Here is a 21,045-nt window from a genome sequence, read left to right on the forward strand (position 1 = left end):
CAGGGTCTGAGAATTAGTTACAATTTATATCAATTTGTTTGCTACAAAAAGTGTATACATATTGGTTTTAGAGTTTTAATTTTCAGAACCGTTTTTTTATCCGAAATATCTATAAAGTCGAACCCTAACAATTAGGTTCAGTTCTTGGGTTGTCTAGCAGATATATTGAAAGGAAAGAGTCTGAAATGTAAATGCGATCAATCGTTTCTTAAATTCGATCACTCCATTCACAGGTTTTTTGTTTTATGTGCCATATTGGGTCAGTATACTAAATTTAGTAGTATATCTACATGATATAAAATAAAAAATGTGCGTATCGGAGAACTACGAGCACTTCCTGATTCACAATTTAAGAAATGTAAATATTCACACATTTAACAGGAAAAAAAAGTAAAAGACATACATCGTGTTAGTATTTTAAATGTTGATTTGATAAAGAAACACAACAGTTTTTAACCTGAATTGCCTTTGTTTACCATAACAACCTCCTTTCCCTCCACCATTTCCCGAGTGCTATATATTGTGATCTTTTTGCTCGATCCGAGTGCAACTATGAACTGTCCACATCATATCGTCTAAAACATTAAACAAACCAGCACACTACAATCAAAATAAGAATCACTGATAAAAAAACAAGATGGATCTTGAATGTAAAGATATAACAAAAATATATATAGACACGTATAATTGTATGCCGTATTGTGGATGAGATAGAACAACATTATTCCGGTCATAAGGAAAGAAACATAGGGAATTGAAAATATATATTACTGGTTACCCATGTAATCAGCCTACACGACGGGTGTTTAGACATGTACACGGTGGTGCCCGAGGGTGATCGCAAAGAGATCAGAGGGTTCCATTCTCATCCATCAGAGTTACTTCCCTTAAGCTTCCTTTCACTCTGTCAGTACGTTGTTATTAGCGATAGCTTGACAGCCGATGGGGGCCGAGAATGGAGGGTTCGGGCTCAATTCACTAGTATACTTTGAAAACCTTATCTGACCCGAATACGATATCCCATGCATTAGTCTTTTTTATTTGGTCTTTTGATCTACATTCAATTTAGTTTTGACGGTTTTTGTTTACATCATCTATTCGGTTTTCGTCAAGTCTTCTTAGCACATGATCATGAGCACATACGCATGCATGTTAATGTAGCTTAACTCTGTCCATGCATACATGTAATATTATTTGACTTCTTCGTTACGTATCTCATCGGTCGCCCCATTAATGCTATTCGTATGCCAACATTCTAGCTAAAAGAATCTTGAAGCATATACACTTAAATGTTTTCGTGAAATTTTGAATACGAACATAAAAATTAATGTCATTGCATGATTTTTTTCTCGAGAAGTTCTTCTATTGGCGGTTGCTGTGGAACCATGAATATATATATGAACATATTTGATGTATTAATGGTCTCATTGGCGAACCATAAATACAGTATCTCTACCCACGAAAAGATTTTAAAATTCCAAACCACGAAATTAAATTACACGCGAATATTTTTGTTACACACAGTACGAAGTGTTTCACCCCGTCACATCGTAGAATTAGATTGTTACATGTAGATCTACATGTACGTGTCACAGATTATCTTGTATTTTGATAGAACGGACAATGATGTAGTTTCATGTAACACTGATCGAGCTAAACTTTTTTTTAAATAAATTACAGGTGTTAAAGACCAGTCCAAAGCATAGTCATATACACCTGTATGTTTTATGTAACGTCATTGGCAGCCTTGTGAAATGACGTCAATGTTCATGACGTGATGATTTGACGTCGCTAATTTTGTCATTAATGAATCTACATGTTGCCTCATTCAAAGTCGCATATCTCTTAAATGCTTTATCCTACGGCTTTAATATTTTGTAAAAGTGATCTACACACCATGAAGTAAATAAAAATGTGAAAGAATGAAAATGTGATTTTTCCTCATCTGGGCCCATTTTGTCAGTCGCCGTCACATATAAAGAATAGAGTGCCTTGAAATTATTTCTTTCGGGGCTTTAGGTATGTAACATAAACTGAAAATTTTTAGCCTAAGTAATAATTTGAAGAAATTAACCACATAGAAGTGAAGATTGACCTTAAAATTGCAAACTCACCGGTTTCCGATATTACCAATGTGTTTCCCTATTATATTGGTCACTTACTATTTATAGTAGTTTGTAAATACAAAATTTGTAGGTGTACAATTATCGGAAGTGGGAAGCCATTGGAATACATTTTCGAAAAAGTAAAAAATCCTCCATAGATATGATCGTCCAGGTATGGCACCTATAATTTAAGATACTCTCGTTATTATAACAATTCTCATTTGTTTACAATGTTTTAGCAATAAGATGGATACCGCCGAACCACAAACACAATCAGTACCAACAAGGTAAGTTTTTGCCAATTGTTACTTTTTATCAATACTAATTTATAATATATAGCAGATATCGCCCGAATAAAATTTTTAAAAATGTATAACGTGTAAATCATACCTTATCGGAATACTGTAGAATTTGTTTGACATTTTAGACCCTTTTTTATTCCATTTTTAAAGTGTGTTCCGGAACGTAAGTTGGCCTTTAAAGATATTCTTTGTTGAAAAGAAATCATATTGACTATATTTGTCTAAATACTGGTTTTTAGAAATAGGAGTTCATTTCTAGGTTGAAAATGAAATAAAAATAATACGGTGGTATGCTTTTTTTATCTGACCTTGAAATGACACCCGATGTTTCTAAAGTTTTGACTATCATGGTCACTTACTATCGTGTAGTTTGCAAATACAAAAATGGGTAAATGTGAAATAACTGAAAGTGGGGAAGCCATACTAATAAACATTCGAAAAAGTAAAAAAAAAATCTCCCATATAATTCCCTTACTTTTTCTTATTGAGACACCCAAAAGCTGCAATTTCACAGATAAATCAATAAAAATGTTTTTGAACATAAGATGAAACTTAAGTGATGTTATTATGAATATGTTTGAAAATTAATGATATTGTTTTTCTGATTAATTATAAATTGCTAGCAAAGAGTAGGTAGGGTAAGGACCATATTTTGGCCCCAATATTTAGGGAAAAAATAAACTATTAAAATGCTACTATCAGTGCTTACATCATTTTAATATAACAGATCCCTTTGGTGAAGCATTTTTTTTTAAATAAAAAGATATTTTAAAATGTTAATATTAGTTTTTGAATGCGCCAATTATCAATAAAATCATTGTTTTTAGCACTTTTTGACGTTTGTTCTCCGAGAAAAACTACCAGCGCAGTCATACAAGTAACGCGTTTTTATAGTATTTATAACATGTCAAAAGATTGGACATGTTCTCCCTTGCGCTCATATGTAACAACACAAAAAAACAGTTGTCAAAAACGGCCTTTTTAAAAGAATTTGACGTGTTTGACAATAAATAATAAATTTTAAAAAAATCAAAGATGCTCACAAATATTTTTATCAATAAAAACAGGAGCAGACGAACTAGTATTTTTCTTCAATTACAAAAGTTACTTTACATTATTACCACCATTGAAAAGTTTGAGCCTTTATTCGTTCTTCGGTGGCCGAGTGGTTCAGATGTACCGACATATTACCACATGCCTTCCACCTCTGGATCGCGAGTTCGAATCCCATGTGGGGCAGTTGCCAGGTACTGGCCGCTGGTCGGTGGTTTTTCTCCGGGTGCTCAAGCTTTCATCCACCAACAAACCTGGCATGTCCTTAAATGACCCTGGTTGTTATAGGCCGGGATCTAGGGGGGGGGGGGGTCTACGTGCACCCCCCCCCCCCCCACAACTTAACGAACCAATGTTTTTCTGAAGCCTTATGACCCACTGATAACGAAATCGAGAGGTAAACATTGTATAAACTGGGATGAACTTCCGGTTATGACGTCATCAAGATGGCCGCCATCTCGAATTTCACTAAAGATTGAAAAATAGCCATAACATTGACATTTTTCAACCGAAAAAGACAAATGAGGCATCAAAATGACCACAATAGAACAACAAATACATATCAGGACCATATAAGTCAATATATGTAGTTATTACTACGCAGGAAATGAAAAAAATCGGATTTTTAAGCTCAAACATGGTAATTTTTTTAGCAAATTTTTCATATTTGGCTTGACGCAGCAAAAATGTTTGCCAACAGCAAACTATTATTTCTAATCAGTTATTTGACCTCTTATCAATCAGTAAAAACAACACCAACAAAAAAACGATGTTAACATTGTATAAGCTCCGGTTATGACGTCATCAAGATGGCCGCCATCTCGAATTTCACTAACAATTGAAAAATAGTCATAACATTGACATTTTTCAACCGAAGTAGACAAATGAGGTATCAAAATGATCATAAATAGAACATCAAATTCATATCGGTACCACATAATTCAATATATGTAGTGATTTCTAGGTAGGAAATGAAAAATCGGATTTTAAGCTCAAAAATGATAATTGTTTAGCAAAATTTTCATATTTGGCTTGACGCACCAAAAATGTTTACCAACAGCAAACTATTATTCGTAAACAGTTATTTGACCTCTAATCACTCAGTAAAACAATAAAATATATAGAGATACAAAAAAGAATTATTGTTATACCATCATTAAGTTTACAAAACATCACCGGGTGGGTATACTGGGTATATGCTATTTTTCTAACTCCAAACCGCTGACACTACAGTTTCCTGGTGTATTACAAGTTCCTTAAATAAGTTTGACTATTGGCAATTTATAAGTAGGAAACATGAATGTAAAGTTGACAGAATATCTAGCCTCGGGTAGGACAAGTCACAGTTTCGTTTATTTCCTATGCATATTATTAGCAAAATGTCAGATAGTTACCACAATGTCACATATTTCTTTCACTGGTTCTCAATTATAACCATTATCATTGTGCATGCTTTCGCCACCTCACTGCACTATCCTCTGACATGACTCGGCATGTCTGGTAGCTGGTACATGCTGTCCAAATCAGAGTAATCGAGATATCAGTATCCAATTCGTCGAAGCAGAGATGATGTGACACTACAATTACCAGTGGTGTTCTAGCCTGTCATCTTTCATGGCCCATCCATGGCCAGAGTTTATATCAGGAACAACAGGTTCAGGGATGTGGGATCTCCTTCAGATTCTAACACATCGTATATGCTGTTTCAGACTTCTCAGGAAATTACACCAGATCCAGATTCTTCGAATAATGGAATGATTCAAGCACCATTCATCAACCTTGTGGACACTCGTGCGACTATAGATGGCACAGGTGATATCCTAGAGGTCTTTAATGAGGTCATAAATGTTAAATGTTTTTTCATTGGTCAGACTTTCCCATGTCCCTTGAAGGTACTGATTGTGTCCGCATCTTGGTGTAAGCTAGTGCATACACAATTGAAGAATCTCCTGAAAAAATGTTTTCTAACAGTGCACACCAGATCACTTGGCAAATAGAGGGTTACAGTGCAACTACACATGTAGACCGCATTTTTATGACATCACAAATAATCACAACTGTTTCCATCTCAGGGTCCACTGAGGGTCTCAACATAAATGATGGAATTGTGCTTCATACACGAAACTATAGGTGAGATGCTACACCAACCTTTCGCATGATTGGTGGATCCTAGGTGTCCTTTATCCATCCTTCCGGAGTGGTTCCTGGCAAACTTACAAATTCGATTTGTAAATTCACATTGGTTGAAAAACCAGGAAGAGCTCACCACAGTCCTGCGAACACGAATGTTCATGATTGTGTACCTAGCCCCTGGCCATGTGGACGTGTTGACAAGGTTGTTGTAACCACGATGGTATAAACCAGGTATTATAATAATGTCAAATCAGGCTCATAAGGCTCATCGAAATCTCTGGCGAGAGGAAAGCTCCGTCATCTTAAGATGTATTGGCTTCTTCTTTATTGGAATAACTATGATCAAAGATATATGTGATACCTGCAGTAACCATCTGGTCATTTTCCTCTACGTTATAAACAGATATAACTGATGGGTTAACAGTGGGCATGCGATTTTTACTATATAAGACAAACAAATTTCTGGACAAAAATGTTTCATGGGTTATTTTACGGTAACAAAAAAATGCTCTTTCTTCAGTGTTTGGATTTTTTAATACACCTTTTAGTTGGCGTGCTGTGCAGTAAAAATTCATTTGAGGACGCTACTAGTCTACAAACTTTCGAACATGAATAATGATTATTTTTGTCAAGGTCCCATTTAGATATTAAGCCAACTGTATTAATTCAAATGTGTTTAGATATATAGATCGGTCAATTGCCAATGTTATCTTCAGGAAGTTCTAAGACATCCGGAAACTGTAAGTGCCAGCGGTTTGAAAAAAAAAAATCCAATTCTTATACCCTGTATACGCACCCGGGTGATGTTTTGTAAACCAAATGATGGTATTACAATAAATTCTCTATTGCATTTTCTATACATACATTTTTGGTGTTGTTGTTTTTAACTAATTGATAAGAGGTCAAATAACTGATTACGAATAATAGTTTCTTGTTGGGAAACAATTATAGCTGTGTAAAGCCAAAAATATGAAAAATTTTGCTAAAAAATTATCATTTTTGAGCTTTTTAAAATCCGATTTTTTTCATTTCCTGCGTAGAAACCACTAGATATATTGGATTATATGGTCCCGATATGAATATTTTGTTATATTATGATCACTTTGATACCTCATTTGTCTACTTCGTTTGAAAAATGTTAATTGCTACATGTATGACTATTTTTCAATTGGTTAGCTGAAATTCGAGATGGCGGCCATCTTGATGACTCGTCATAACTACGAGCTTACTACAATCGTTAACATCGTTTTTTTGTTGGTGTTGTTTTTACTGATTGTTAAGAGGTCAAATAAGCGTGATTAGAAATAATAGTTTGCTGTTGGCAATACATTTTTGCTGCGTCAAGCCAAATATGAAAAAAATTGCTAAAAATTACCATTTTGAGCTTAAAATCCGAATTTTTTCATTTCCTGAGTAGAAAATAACTACATATATTGGATTATATGGTCCTGATATGTAATTTGTTGTTCTATTGTGGTCATTTTGGTGCCTCATTTTTCGTTATTCGGTCTGAAAAAATGTCAATTTTATGACTATTTTTTCAATCTTTAGTGAAATTCGAGATGGCAGCCATCTTGATGACGTCATAACCGGAAGTTCATCCCAGTTTATACAATGTTACCTTTCGATTTCGTTATCAGTGGGTCATAAGGCTTCAGAAAAAACATTGGTTCGTTAAGTTCGTGGGGGGGGGGGGGGTGCACCGTAGACCCCCCCCCCTAGATCCCGGCCTATTAATAGCGTTAAACTAATCAAACCAAAGTATCCTATTCAAGAGAACATGTGTCGGATGGAGGTGAATACGAGCTACTAGTGTGTTAAGAAGGCAAAGGCATTGTAAAAGTCACAATCCAAAGCAGGCATTGTAACAGTGTTTGTGCATTCATATTTGGATTAAATACGATGTTCACTTTTACCATTCTTGGATGGTACTGTACGTGTAAGGTCGGAGCCAGGGCAGTTGGTTGTTTTGCCCAGATTGCAAGTGTTTTGTGGTACTTGGGTATTAGACGCCACCAAGACACACTTACACCTCCTACCCAAGTAAAGTCGGTATTAGACACTGCAGATATCCATGTGACCGATAATTCTGACAATTGAAATGAAAATGCATCAGATCCTTAAGAGTAATGCTTGCCTGGAGATAAAAGACTAGTTATGACATTATATTGATCATAGTCTGTGCAAAGCTATGACATTATATTGATCATAGTCTGTGCAAAGCTATAAGCATATCTAAATGTTGTCAAAAGGTGGGACTATGAGACTATGTCATTGAATTATATATAAAGAACATAATGCATGTATGTAAAAAAAAAAAAAAAAACTTTGCACTCCAAATTATTGATTGTTTAATAATTCTTGAAAAAGAAGCTATTGATGTTATGGAAAATATCACGTTGCAACACGATAAATTGATGAACTGAACTTTAAGTAAGTTTATCACCGGAATAGAATGATGATAATGAATATCAATGCATACGTGTATTTTCTATAGAAAACAATCTCCTTATATATGTAATATTTTGTGAATGTAAGTGGATTGTTCTGCCGTTATATAAATATAGCATGCAGACGTGTTAAGTGTTGTTAGTTTATTAATGGAATTTCTACTCAAAAGAAAATATTATTGTCTACAAGATTACCATCAAATTATACGATAGTATATTCGTTATATTGTGTCTAACAATGAATGTATACTATCGAATAAATGATATATGTAAACAAAATAGCAACTTTATCATATAAACTTATTAAATAAAAAGAATCATATCTATTAATGAAACTTGATTAGTTATGAGTTTTCTTACAATTTTTTGAACGTACCGGGGTACATTTGTATATATTTACATTTTCACTGCAGTCCCACTATGTAATCTAACTAAGCGCAGTTGGCAGTCATATATAATATGAACTTCAATCGCTTCTTAAGACGTCATTATCATTGTGACATCACAATTGTCGCGCCAGCGATCACGAAAAACGGCTGTTCAAATGGCTGTGCCATCTTTGCCGATAACGAATGATTAATTCATTATAGATGCAAAATCCCTTGTGACTTCATCATAAAATTGTTTCCAATGTAAACATAAGCTTTGAACGTCTTTCAGTTGGAATTCATGGCCCATATGAATATTAACTGTACAGAGGCAAATCCAACATGATGCCTCTGTCCAGTTGGCATTAATATTTGCTATGAACGCCAACTGAAAGACGTTCGATGCTTAAATAGATGGCATATTTGATATATGTAATTTTTCATATACATGTGCCACAGTGAAATATTCAATGAACCTGTAGAGCTTTCATAATCTGTTAGAAAATAATATAAGTAATATATATATATATATATTATCAATGTCCATCAATCTTGATGAATTTTACACTGTTCAAAATGGCGCCCGGACATGGTTACCATGGCAACGCAACACTTAAAATTAAATGGTATATTAATCAGTAGCATTATATGTTTGAATACATATACGACTCTTTGATAATTTCTGTTGGGGTAAAATATGGTCCTTACCCTACCTACTCCTTTGTAGTATTTGCTTGAAGATTCTAAAAATGGAACTTTCTACAGTTTTATCTTTAGATGACAACTTTACCGGTTTAAGTATTTTTTTAATTCTCATAATCATTTTTTGACATTATCGTCCAAATAAATACAAAATATTTTTTTGTGTACAAGAACCGGAGGTGGGTGTACCACTTCGCCGAAAAAATTGATATTGCTAAAAATAGGCCCCCCCACATTTTTGGGATTAAAGACTCTGTAAAAACAATATTTTAGTTTTTTTAACTACGCATTTTTAGTCGGAATTTATATATATACTCATGAGAATCGTTTAATGAAATTGAACATTGATTTGATATGGTTTTGAACCAAAAAGGAACCCTGGTGTGGACCTTTGGCAACAGTAAATCATCCTGAGCACAGCACCTGGGGCATTTTTGAATTTTTTAAATGTATCTAACAGGTTCTCTGTGATAGAACTACAATATGCACCTGGGTTTTGTTAAATTGGTTTGTGGACAAAATGCAATGGTAGCTGTAGCAGGTCCTTTACCGCTGTCCAGTTGGCATTAATATGTAACGTGCACCGGGTCTGGTTCGTCCCTATGGTCTCTCGGAATCTAAGTGTGGTGTTTCCTTTGGTAGAAAAACATTTGTTGCAGCGCGCAGTTGCTATTACAACATGTAGATTTTGCTGGCTCGCTAAACATCGAAATACTTATCAAGCCTTGTACGTCGATTGTTTATCTGTCCCACGAGCCAATCATCACAGCAACAATCCTGATAATGACAGGAGCACCTCTATTCATACCTAATGACTGTGTCTTTATTTTGCTTCACGGGTGATAACAATGCTTATTTACAATTTCTACTGGTTTCACTTACTTAAATAAAACACACAAACCCAACACTTTTTAAAGAATTAAAACGACAATGTTACACACGTGCACTAGACATATGAATTCAACATCTAAGCTTTAACATAGGAATACCGGCAGAACCAAATGACTTCCCATCGGAAAAGTTATGCTAAATTACGTTAACCACTGTTCCAGGTTTTAAATTGACACTTTCAAATACTGGTCCATCCATGTAACTAATTTTCTAAGTAATGGCATCTCGCATAAATGTTGAATGTCAGAGGTTACAAGAACTCTCAGCAGCTACAGCTACAGAGAACACGGACTCGTACCGGTGTTGAACCTTACCAGTCTCTCACAAAAACGCGGGTTCAAACCAGGAGTACGCGCATGTATTTACACAGAGAGATCATTACAAGAAGGAAACCTCTCGACATATAAAAGTAAGGAAACACTTCCCGTTTTCATCACACATCTCCTATAATTGTCGACTGAATTCAGTTACAAGTTCATATTAAACGTTCGATAACAATTTCACATGAATAAAATCTCGAGAGAATTTGACCAATAATGAAACAAGGATTTCCTGATGGATTGTTGCCCATCAATTATCTTATGTCTGACAATTGGGAAGAGTTTTTTTCCAAACTTCAACTATTCAAAGATGGTTTTGCCCGTCGGCAGCTTAAGGCTATATGCACAAATAAGACCTATGTGGAGTCTATACATACCAAATTTGAGACCAGTAATTGAGTAATTTCAATCGATTGGTCTTAAACAGCCATATATAACTGCGGCCAAAGGGAAACCTATGTTACAACCTACTTTGAAAAAAATAACCAACTTTGAAACTTAATTATTTCAAATTAACTTGCACCATACTTAACACACTTTGAAATCATTTTTCAAAGTTTGTTAAAAAGGTACATTGAAAACTGCGTCTTTAGGTCATCTGACCCGAAGGCCTTGCGTAAACTTTTCATTCAAACAACTTCTTCTCAATAACCAGAAGGCCCAATGTCCTGATATTGGGGCCTGTAGCATGCTGTGATAAAGGGCTACCAAGTTTGTTCAAAGGAATGACCTTGACCATCATTCAAGGTCATGGGGGTAAAATAGGCTCAAATCCTTTAAAACAACTTCTTGTGAATAACAAAGAGGCCTAGAGACCCGATCTATTGGGACCTTTGACATGCTAGAATGAAGGGCTGCCAATGTTTTGCAAATGAATGACCTTGACCTTCATTCAAGGTCACATAGGTCATTTAGGGCTAAAATCCTTTAAACGACTTCTTCTCAAGAATCAGTAAGATACCAGGATACTAATGTTAGGTCTGCAGCATGCTGGAATGAAGGGCTAACATGTCTATTCAAAAGAATGACCTCAGGCCTTCATTTCAAGGTCACAGGGGGTCAAATAGGCTAAAATGTTTTAATGCCTTCTTCTCAAGAACCGAAAGGCTCAGCGGCACTGTAATTGCCTGTAGCATGCTGGGATATAAAGGGATACCAAAGGTTGTTCTACTTGAATGACCTTGACCTTCATTTAAGGTCACATGTTTCAAATTAGGCCTAAATTCCTTTTAATTGATTATTGTTTAAACGCAATGATTCAAAGAAAGAAGGTAATATCGTAATTCCATTTAAAACATACCCTGTTGTTTGATTATATTAGAATTTGGCATGGTTGATTTGGCGTCTGGACCATGGGATACAAGATATCTGGAATTTAATGATATATTTATAGTAAGCATTACACCCGTAAATCTACCAAAGATGTCTTGAATCGCACTGAACATGAAAGCAGCATTTTGATCTCAAAATAACTAACAAAAATGTTAATGTGAAACACTTTTTAATAACTGTGTTATATTGTGCCAATAAGTCAAGATGGGAATTTAAAGCCCATGATCCCTCTTGGTTTTGATAGTAGCATTTACTTATCCTTTTTTAAAAATGTATATTGCTATGTAGTTGTTTGTAATTTCTGAATTAATCTATTATTAAAAAAGATGTTTATATAGTTCAGAACAGAGGTAGAGCACTACAGTTCTATAAAACCATTTGTGACTCGTACTCTTTTAGTCGCTTTTGTCATATAACAGTGATGAGTAATATTATAAAAGTTATTATTTCAAAATTTAACATATTTCGTCAATTTAGCCGAAATGAAATTGCGACGCCCATAAGTCAGTCCCTGTCAAGAAGTCATTTTTTATTATTTATTTCAAACTAAGAAATGTTTTGTAATATACATAATAATTATACTTGAAAATAAATATTTTATATGAAATTATTGTCCACGCTGTGCGAGGTCTCTTTTGGCGCACGACGACCATACATGGTTTGATATTTGCATTTTAGACGCTGTGGATATATCCGAAGATTGATTTTTCAGCATGGTAAATTCAAGGATGTGGCAATGGATGTGGCACTAATAATGCTTGATAAAGATGCCATTGAATGTAACTCGATGATTCATTTCGCGAGCAACGACGAAGATGATGAAAGAATGATGTTGAACGATGTTGACGAACGTAAGTTGCTAAATTTCATTTAGAAAACAATATTTCAGCAGTGTAATTAATTCTTATTATTAGAGAACTCAGAACCAAATAAATTCCACAGACGAAAATGAAAAGTTTGAAACACGCACCACACACTACAAACTCCATACATGGGATGGGAGGCCGTCCTAACATAATCCTGGCTGTCAATAGGGCGTTAATTAATAAAAAAAATAGATCAGGTTAAACAAATTCATTTCAAAGAAGGTCATATCGTAATTCCATATACATCATGCCCTGTCTAATTATATTTAGCATATGGCTTATTGATGGTTCTGGAACGGACCGGATATCTGGAAGTTTTTAATGTAATTACTATTAGCATTACATCCTTTCACCAAGATGTTTGAATCGCTGAACTGAAAGCAGCATATTGATAAAAATAACTAATGAAATATTAATGTCAACCTGTCTTAAATTTGACATACACAGATAAGAGATATCTTCATGAACTTTACGAATAGTTTGCGTTTCAACTGAGTAGAAAACTTTTCGTCAACTTATGTTAATAATTCAACATTGTTCAATGGGCTTCTTAACGACTGTACTAGTTCTTCCTGATCGGATATGTCTGGTTGTAGAACTGGTGCAGGTTCATATTTCACACTATCATCGAAAGCGAACGCTCGTGCCTGATCCAGCCTATTTACACTCAATCACTGATTCTAGAATATAATTCATAATTTCATCATGATCATCAACGTTGACCTTTGGAATCAACTTCAGATGTTTACGCTTTTAACGCATCAAGTATGAACTTGAACTGACTTCGAGAACAACTGTAGGGCTATCTCTCCAAAGACTGCGGCTCTTGAACTCTAGCCTGGTCACCTCGCGCAAGGTTTGCATGATTGCGATTATAGAGAAGAAGAACTGTTGATGCTCATTTGCTCTTTAAGCCAAGTTCTGACCTCTGTGACCTTTCTATCCTCATTTCAGACCTTGTCTGATTTCGGTTGGCCCTGCGGATAAGGCGTTAGAATTGTACCTCCAACCCCTATTGCATGATCGCAAAAGACGACTAAATTTAAGATATTACCTTTTCCTTCTTCCTAACTTACTTTCTTCGTCCTAACATCTCCCACATGTTTGGCCAATGGTTGAGCACTCGGCCCTTGAGAAAGGCGCTTGGTTCTGTCCCGCCGAGACAAACCATAGCCATATACAAAGTAGTCGTTTTTACTCCTGCTTCGACACAAAAACAAATATGTCTGTTTAGGGTTACAGTGGCAAAAAATAGGGGTCGGTCGGGTCGGAAGGATTTTCTTTTTCTTTTTGTAGTGTTTTTCACTCTAAAAATGATTGCCGGAACATGAGTCTGAGATCGAAAAACCGACTTTTTATTAATTTTTTTCGTAGAAAAGTGGAAAAAAATTATGGTCGGAGTTAAAAAATTAGGGTCGGTCTGGTAACCCTATACAACACAGTTTTTTTTTGCCTTAACGATCAGGTAGTGGAAGGACAGGCTCGCACGTTGTCAGAATAATGTTTCCTGGTTGAGTGTGTTGCCTGGTGTCAGCGGTATGCTTTCGTCATAAAGCACAATAAAAAGACACGGGTTCAACTATACACAGACACAACACGAATATACCGCAGTCTCCCAAAACATGCACCACGCGCTTCATACACGCAACACACCGCATATATGAGAGGCCGTCCTAACATGACCCTGGCTGTTAATAGGAAGTTAATTTAATCAAACAATAAAACAAATCGATTGCGGTAAGTCTGACTCAAGGCGTCGACCTATCAGTAGCTTTGCTGGTGAACATCCATTACCGAGTGGTGTTGTCCTATATACTTACAATACCATATGAATGTTCTGTTGACTCTCTCTTTTCATAATTTTCTTCACTGTTTGGACAGTTTTCTCCGCGAGTCTGTTTGACTGAGCTTACTGAGCGGACTCCTGGTAACATATTTGATGTCTCGATTTCCTATAAAGAAAACTTCCCTGCAACTCTAACAAGGACTGTTTTTACTGTTGAGTACCTGTGGTTTTCCGTGGCGCCAAAATATACTTTTCAAATCATTGATGACTTTGCTGTCTTGGTCGGAAATAGCAAAACCTCTGGGAAGTCAAAGTAGTTATCACAAGTAAAGATATAGTCTTTTCCATTCAATGGGAATATATACATTGATACATGCTTCCAAGCTTTGTTACTAATTCAATAGTTAATCTTGTTGTTTAATAGCATATTTCTGACATACCTATTTACAACTATTAACCATGTTGTTTAATTCATCGTTCATGTTTTGCAAAAATAAAATACATATTACAGTAGGACGTGGACCTTTGAACATAAGTATATTGATCACCGCAAGCTAATCACGAACGAAATTATATCAGATGTGCAGTCACGTCCGTCATCCAGCCAACCTTCAACAATGACAATGACTGTTCAGTGTTCCCTATTGTGTGGCTGCGCGTATATAATTTATTATTATACCTCACTGATGAGTCACAGTCACTGATTGGTCGAGAGATGTCACGTTTGAGGGCGACAAAACATCGGCAAATCCCGACAAACGCTACGTTCAAAAATCCTGCTTCCGCAATGCGGAGTCCCCCATAAGAGTTCATGTAACAGAACTCTCCGAGGTATTCCGATAACAAAACAAAATGGATAGCAGACGACGCTTCCGTTTGTCTTTGACCGAAAAATTGGTAATATTATTATGATAAAAGATACAGATAACATAATTACACTCGTTGTAATGTTTATATGATTTAACATGCTAAAGAGAGTTGATTTGGACTGAAAGATATGGTAGGTATAGCTTATGATTTAACAATAACTGTAATGTTACCTCAACAGTGCTTTAAGTCTAGCCATTACGTTAGACTTGTATTCTGGTGTGAGAAAAAGAATACTTTTTTCCTGTATAATAAACAATTTATTGCCCCAGACAGTAGGGACTTATATACCCGCGGCAAGTCATATTTCCCTCGGTAAACAAAGCGTCATGTCTCCCTACCGCCAGGGCAATAAATGTATAGTATTGTTTCAGTCACTGGTAATGACTTCTTAACACGGATTACACCATTTCCACATCCTCATTCAGAGCTCGTGTTGATTTATCACAACATCCCTTCACTGTTGCTTTTGAAAGTGTGTCGGCTTTGTACATGTATTTACTAGGCTTATAGAATGGTCGAAAATCATACACTTCTGTAGTCTCCACTTTATACGCTGGATCCTTGTTGGACAATCATTAGACAACAAATATTGCAACCAATGTTTTGTGGTCTGTAGTACCATAAGTATACTGCTGAAAGAGCTCACACGCGAATGTTAATGCAAGAGACTTGCGTTCTATTGGTGCGCATCGATTTTCAAACTCTGTAACTGACCTTGACGCGTAAGCGACAGGTAGTCATTCATTGTCATGACTATGAAGTAGAATTACCCCTGGTCCTGTCTGACACGCGTCTGCTGACACTCTAATATCTTTAGTAGAATTTGAGCACAGGTTCATGTTCATCGGAAACTAGAGTTTTTAGTAAATTTTCATATTTCATTGATTGGGTATTCAAGGTGCATTTGTTTCAAATATCTAATATGTGGGTAATATATGTAGATGTATAATATGTCAAGAAGTTTTATTAAAATTCAGGAAATGAAGTATCTTATTAAAATTTTGGTCAATTTGTGGTGCGGAATTCAACACAAGATGTCAACCCCGTCTTAAAGTTCAACAAGATGGAAAATTAAAAAAAGCATATTTACAGATATGTGAAATGACCTTCAAAATATATAATGGATGACCAGACTTAAAACTTCATTCATCATGGACAGTGGCAAACGTCAGCATTATCGTCTATGGGAAATCAAATGGTTCTGTGGTTTCTATAGTGCTGAATTAAATAAATGCAAACAAATACGATACTCGGTTTTTTCTAGCATAATCATGTACATTACCAAATATCCGTAGTTCGTATATTATTATCATTTAGAAAAGCATAAAGGCATCTTATTTCAAATTATGACCTCATCATTGCTCTTCTAAAACTTCTCATTTTCTTCAAAAACAAAATGTAATATGAATTATACCTTCGCCTTATACAGAGATATCCCAATTTTTTTTTATAGGTATTTGCTAATGAATAGTGGCGTTTGATCGCCTTCTCAGTTTTTTTGGTAAACTAGTATCTGTTGGGTGAAAACTCCATTAACCCATATCGCGTAAGCGAGATTGTTGTTATTAGGGTGGAAAGAGGATGTAAAACGGCAATCGCTTCCTTGGATACTACAGGTTGAGTCTATATTCATAAAACCATTTTGTTTATCACAAATGCGTGTTAATCTGATGTAGTTGTTGTTACAATAATGGTTGTTGGTTGTATTTTTCAGATTTCAGAAGAGAATATTTGAAATTCACAAATGGAAAAATATTCAAACAAGAGGATAAAAAAGTTTGAACCTAGGATATAAGGTGATTAAATGTGGAATAAAAACTCGACTGAGCATAGGCACGTTAGCATTTGAAGGAACAAATCCGAGGGCACAAGTTAAAGTTACTGGCGAAGATTGCCCAGTAAACACAAATGATTCGTCCAAGATAATATTCAAAGGCCAAATTCTAGTTGATGATACACAATCGGGCCCCTTTTTTCAACGGGGCGATTCCGGGTCGGCTGTGTTTGTGAAAATTAAAAACTCCTTTCAGTGTGTAGGTATAGCTATTGGGAAAATGACCTCCTCTCCACAGACTCTAGTCACTCCCATGAAGGATATTATCGGTGCGCTGACAGAACAGCCGGCGGGGGCCTGTCGACCAACAAAGTACAAACTTAAGTCATTTGACTGAAAAATTATGTAGCCCTGCGTGATGATATTCCATTTAGGGTTGGTGGAAGACCTTTGTTTTAATCGCTATCATATAAACCATTATATCATTTTTTGAGAACTGCAAATACATATGAAAGAATGAAAAGATGCCCTGCATAAGATATTACGGTTTGATATTGACAGGCGCGAATATCCATCCCTCGAAATAGAATCAAAGTGGAGACCGCCCTACGAAATTAACCACCAATTATACATAATAACCTGGTTATAAGTTTCCACGTATTGATCAACTCAACAAATAATATATCAGAGAGACATAATGCCAAAGATACTCCTCAATACTACGACATCTAATGGATGGATGGCGATTGACTTGTTCTGTAAGCAAAATTGAAGTCGGCTTTCAAATTATTCCTACATCACTGTTTAAAGTGACAAGCATCATCGCTACTGTACATATTGTATATCTTATATTTGTCTTGACCATGTGTAAGACGAACTGTTCAGCTCAAAATGTAATCAAATATTCTTGATATTATCGTTAACGTACATGCTTTAGTTTCTGCGTGTTAGCGCTAATCACGTTAGCGATTTCCACTTACATATTTTGATAATAATATTTTTTTTCGTTTACACGATGGAAATATTTTTTGGAAAATTAGTCAACAGACTTGTTTTTCAAACTTTGATATATATTTTATTTTCTAGAGGGTACTCTTACAATATCGTACATAGCATATATAAGCATATATATTTTATGAAATATTTACATGTACGTATAATATAGTTATTAATTTGTTCTGTATGCTTAGATATGGTTTTCAGATGTTTATTTTTTTATTTGATGTTTTATTGGGTAATTTTTATATACAATGGGATTGGGCACAAGTTTTCCAACTTATATGAAGCCCCTCCCTACAGAATTATAATTTATTATACATGTATAACAAAGAACACAAAAATGGTAAAATATACATATTTACATATTTACAAGATTTTAGAAAGAGAGAGAGAGAGAGAGAGAGAGAGAGAGTTTATTTTGATAAATGTATATAATTACTTAATTTATTGAAGTGTATGTATTTGTGATCACTCCCGATGCTGACGACTGAAGTTGTACTGATCGCTGTTCTTGTCTCGCTGCTTTACTTAAAGTTCATCACATCCCGTGCCTTGGTATTTTTCTCCTGTCAATCTGTTGCTTTCTTAATTACGTTTCTCTTCGTTCGCAAGCATCGGAAGGCTATTAAGTAACATTTTTTTATTACATGTAGTTCATATTATAAATATGAAACGTAAAGGAGGAGGGAGGGGGTTAAAACCTATTACATTCAGTTATATACTGTTGAGTGCTCTGACATATTGTAATGTTATCTTCAATAGATAAATCTGGACTTCCATGTAGTAATAGGTGCAGGTCTAAAGGAATGAAGTTGTTTAATGTTCGAAATAATTGAATTCTCTGGTCAGCGTAATTATTACATGTAAAGAAGAAGTGATGGACATCCTCAATGGGATGCCCACATTGGCATTGCTGGTAATCTATCAAATTTGAGCGGAATAAATCATTGTTAAGGGTACTACATCTATTTCTTAATCTGGCATGCAATATATTTGCTTTTCTATTTCCAATAGAATAATAAATAGGTACTTTTTTAAGATTATTCAGAGACTTTTTAAAAATGTTATTTGAAACACTATTTCTAATATTTATATCTAGCTGGTTCCAAAGTCGAATAGTGGATGGAAAATATGATGCATTTGAGAGCTGGAGACGGGAATTAGGTAAAGTAGTTAGCATTTCGAAGATTATAGGAAGAATTTTCTGAGACTAGTGGGGGTAATAATGAATAGAGGTAGTTGGGTGTAATTTTGTTATTTATTTTGTAAAATAGTTGTAGTTTTCTACGGGAACGACGGGAAGTAAGTGGTTCTAGACCGCTTTCCAAATACAGTGAATTTCTGCTAGCGTAAGACGGTAGTCCAGTAATTATTCTAGCAGATTCAAGCTGAAGTTTTTCTAATTTTTCTGCGTCACTAAGAGAGCACCCATCCCAAACCTCACAACAATATTCAAACAGTGGCCGAATGTATGACTTGTAAATTTTTGTTAAAGTTTGTTTATTAAGAGTATATTTAAGTTTTCGAAGAACACTTACCTGTTTTGATACATGTTTACATATATTATCAATGTGGATATTCCATTTACAATTAGCTTCCAAAGTTACTCCTAAGTGCTTATGATTATCTACAAAATCTACACTTACATTATTGAATTTGATATCGATTAGGTGATTATGTTCCGTATTAGAAATAAGTAAAGCTTCCTTCTTTTTGGGGTTAAAAGTTACTAACCATTTATTTGCCTAATTTTGAATTTTACTAAGGTCTTCGTTAATTTTAGTTTCTATTTCTAAAATTGATGGCCCAGAGCATAGCAAAGAAGTATCATCAGCAAATAATTTAGAAAAACTTTCGAGGTTGTCAGAAATATCATTAATATACAATATAAAAAGGAACGGACCTAATACTGAGCCTTGGGGAACACCAGAATTTGTAGATTTGACGGAAGATCTACTATTTCCTACAAAAACTTGCTGTTTCCGATTACTGATGTAATTTTTTAACCAATTTAGCAATTTTCCGCCTTTACCATAATTTGCTAGTTTAACATTCAGTCCCTTGTGCCACACACGATCGAATGCTTTCGAAATATCACAGAAAACTAAACATGTTGATTGCATTTTTTCAATATTTTCACATAGTGAATGGTAGATTTCAATAAGTTGGTGAGATGAAGAATGTCCAGGTTGAAAACCTGACTGATAACTATATATGAGCGAATTATCAAGTAAGTAATTGTTTAGATATTTGACTACCAATCTTTCAAAAACTTTTCCTATGGTACTTAAGAGAGATATAGGTCTATAGTTAGTAGAATTATGCTTATCTCCCTTTTTAAAGGATGGCATGACTAAAGATAATTTCCACTGTTTTGGGAAGATACCAGTATCCAAGGAAGATCTGGATATTAGAAATAAGGGTAATGCAATAGAAGATGCTGTGTGTTTTAGCATGTTATGGCTGATTCCGTCGTGTCCGATGTTTATTGAATATTTTATTACAATGATTGGTTATCTAAAACAACAGGAAAACGTGGGGAATACCTACCTCAAAAAAGATACAAAATAGACCGTCATATTTTATATTTGGAACACAAAACGAAAGCTGGCCGAAAGCGAGGTTATACTGAACAACAAACTTGCTGACATGACAAGGAATATTAGTTTTCCACATTTTAAGATTATTTTCTAATTTACGATGGTTGAAAAATGAAGTTTAAGCCATATGTTATAAAATTATTTGTATTTATAGCGTAAGAATGATAAGTCAAAAGTCAAACGAGACTTTTCATTCGACAGGGCACCGCGAAGGGAGGACTTATTGCACATATGTACATCACGCAAGTATAAAGTAGGGAGTCGCTCCCGTCTCTTGCATTTCAGTGATCCATTTATATTTACCTACTTTCCCAATCGCGCACGTTACTAACTCTTGACGTACACTGTTTCCTATCAGAATTCGTTTGTGTTTGCTTCTCCCACGTTTTTGACCCACCATTTTGTTTACATATGTGCAGTGCATTGTGGGAGGTCACTAAAGTTCAACACTACTATACTAACGTTACAAAATTCGACCGGGCCGGTTCAAAATA

General features: G+C 35.1%; 1 pseudogene; it reads left to right on the forward strand.

Annotated features, from left to right (window-relative positions):
- LOC138330873 (uncharacterized) overlaps positions 1-18,061 on the forward strand; it is a 28,263-nt pseudogene extending 10,202 nt beyond the window's left edge.
- Positions 18,062-21,045: the final 2,984 nt, after the last annotated feature.

This window comes from Argopecten irradians, chromosome 9 (genome assembly GCF_041381155.1).
Source record: "Argopecten irradians isolate NY chromosome 9, Ai_NY, whole genome shotgun sequence".
NCBI lineage: Eukaryota > Metazoa > Mollusca > Bivalvia > Pectinida > Pectinidae > Argopecten > Argopecten irradians.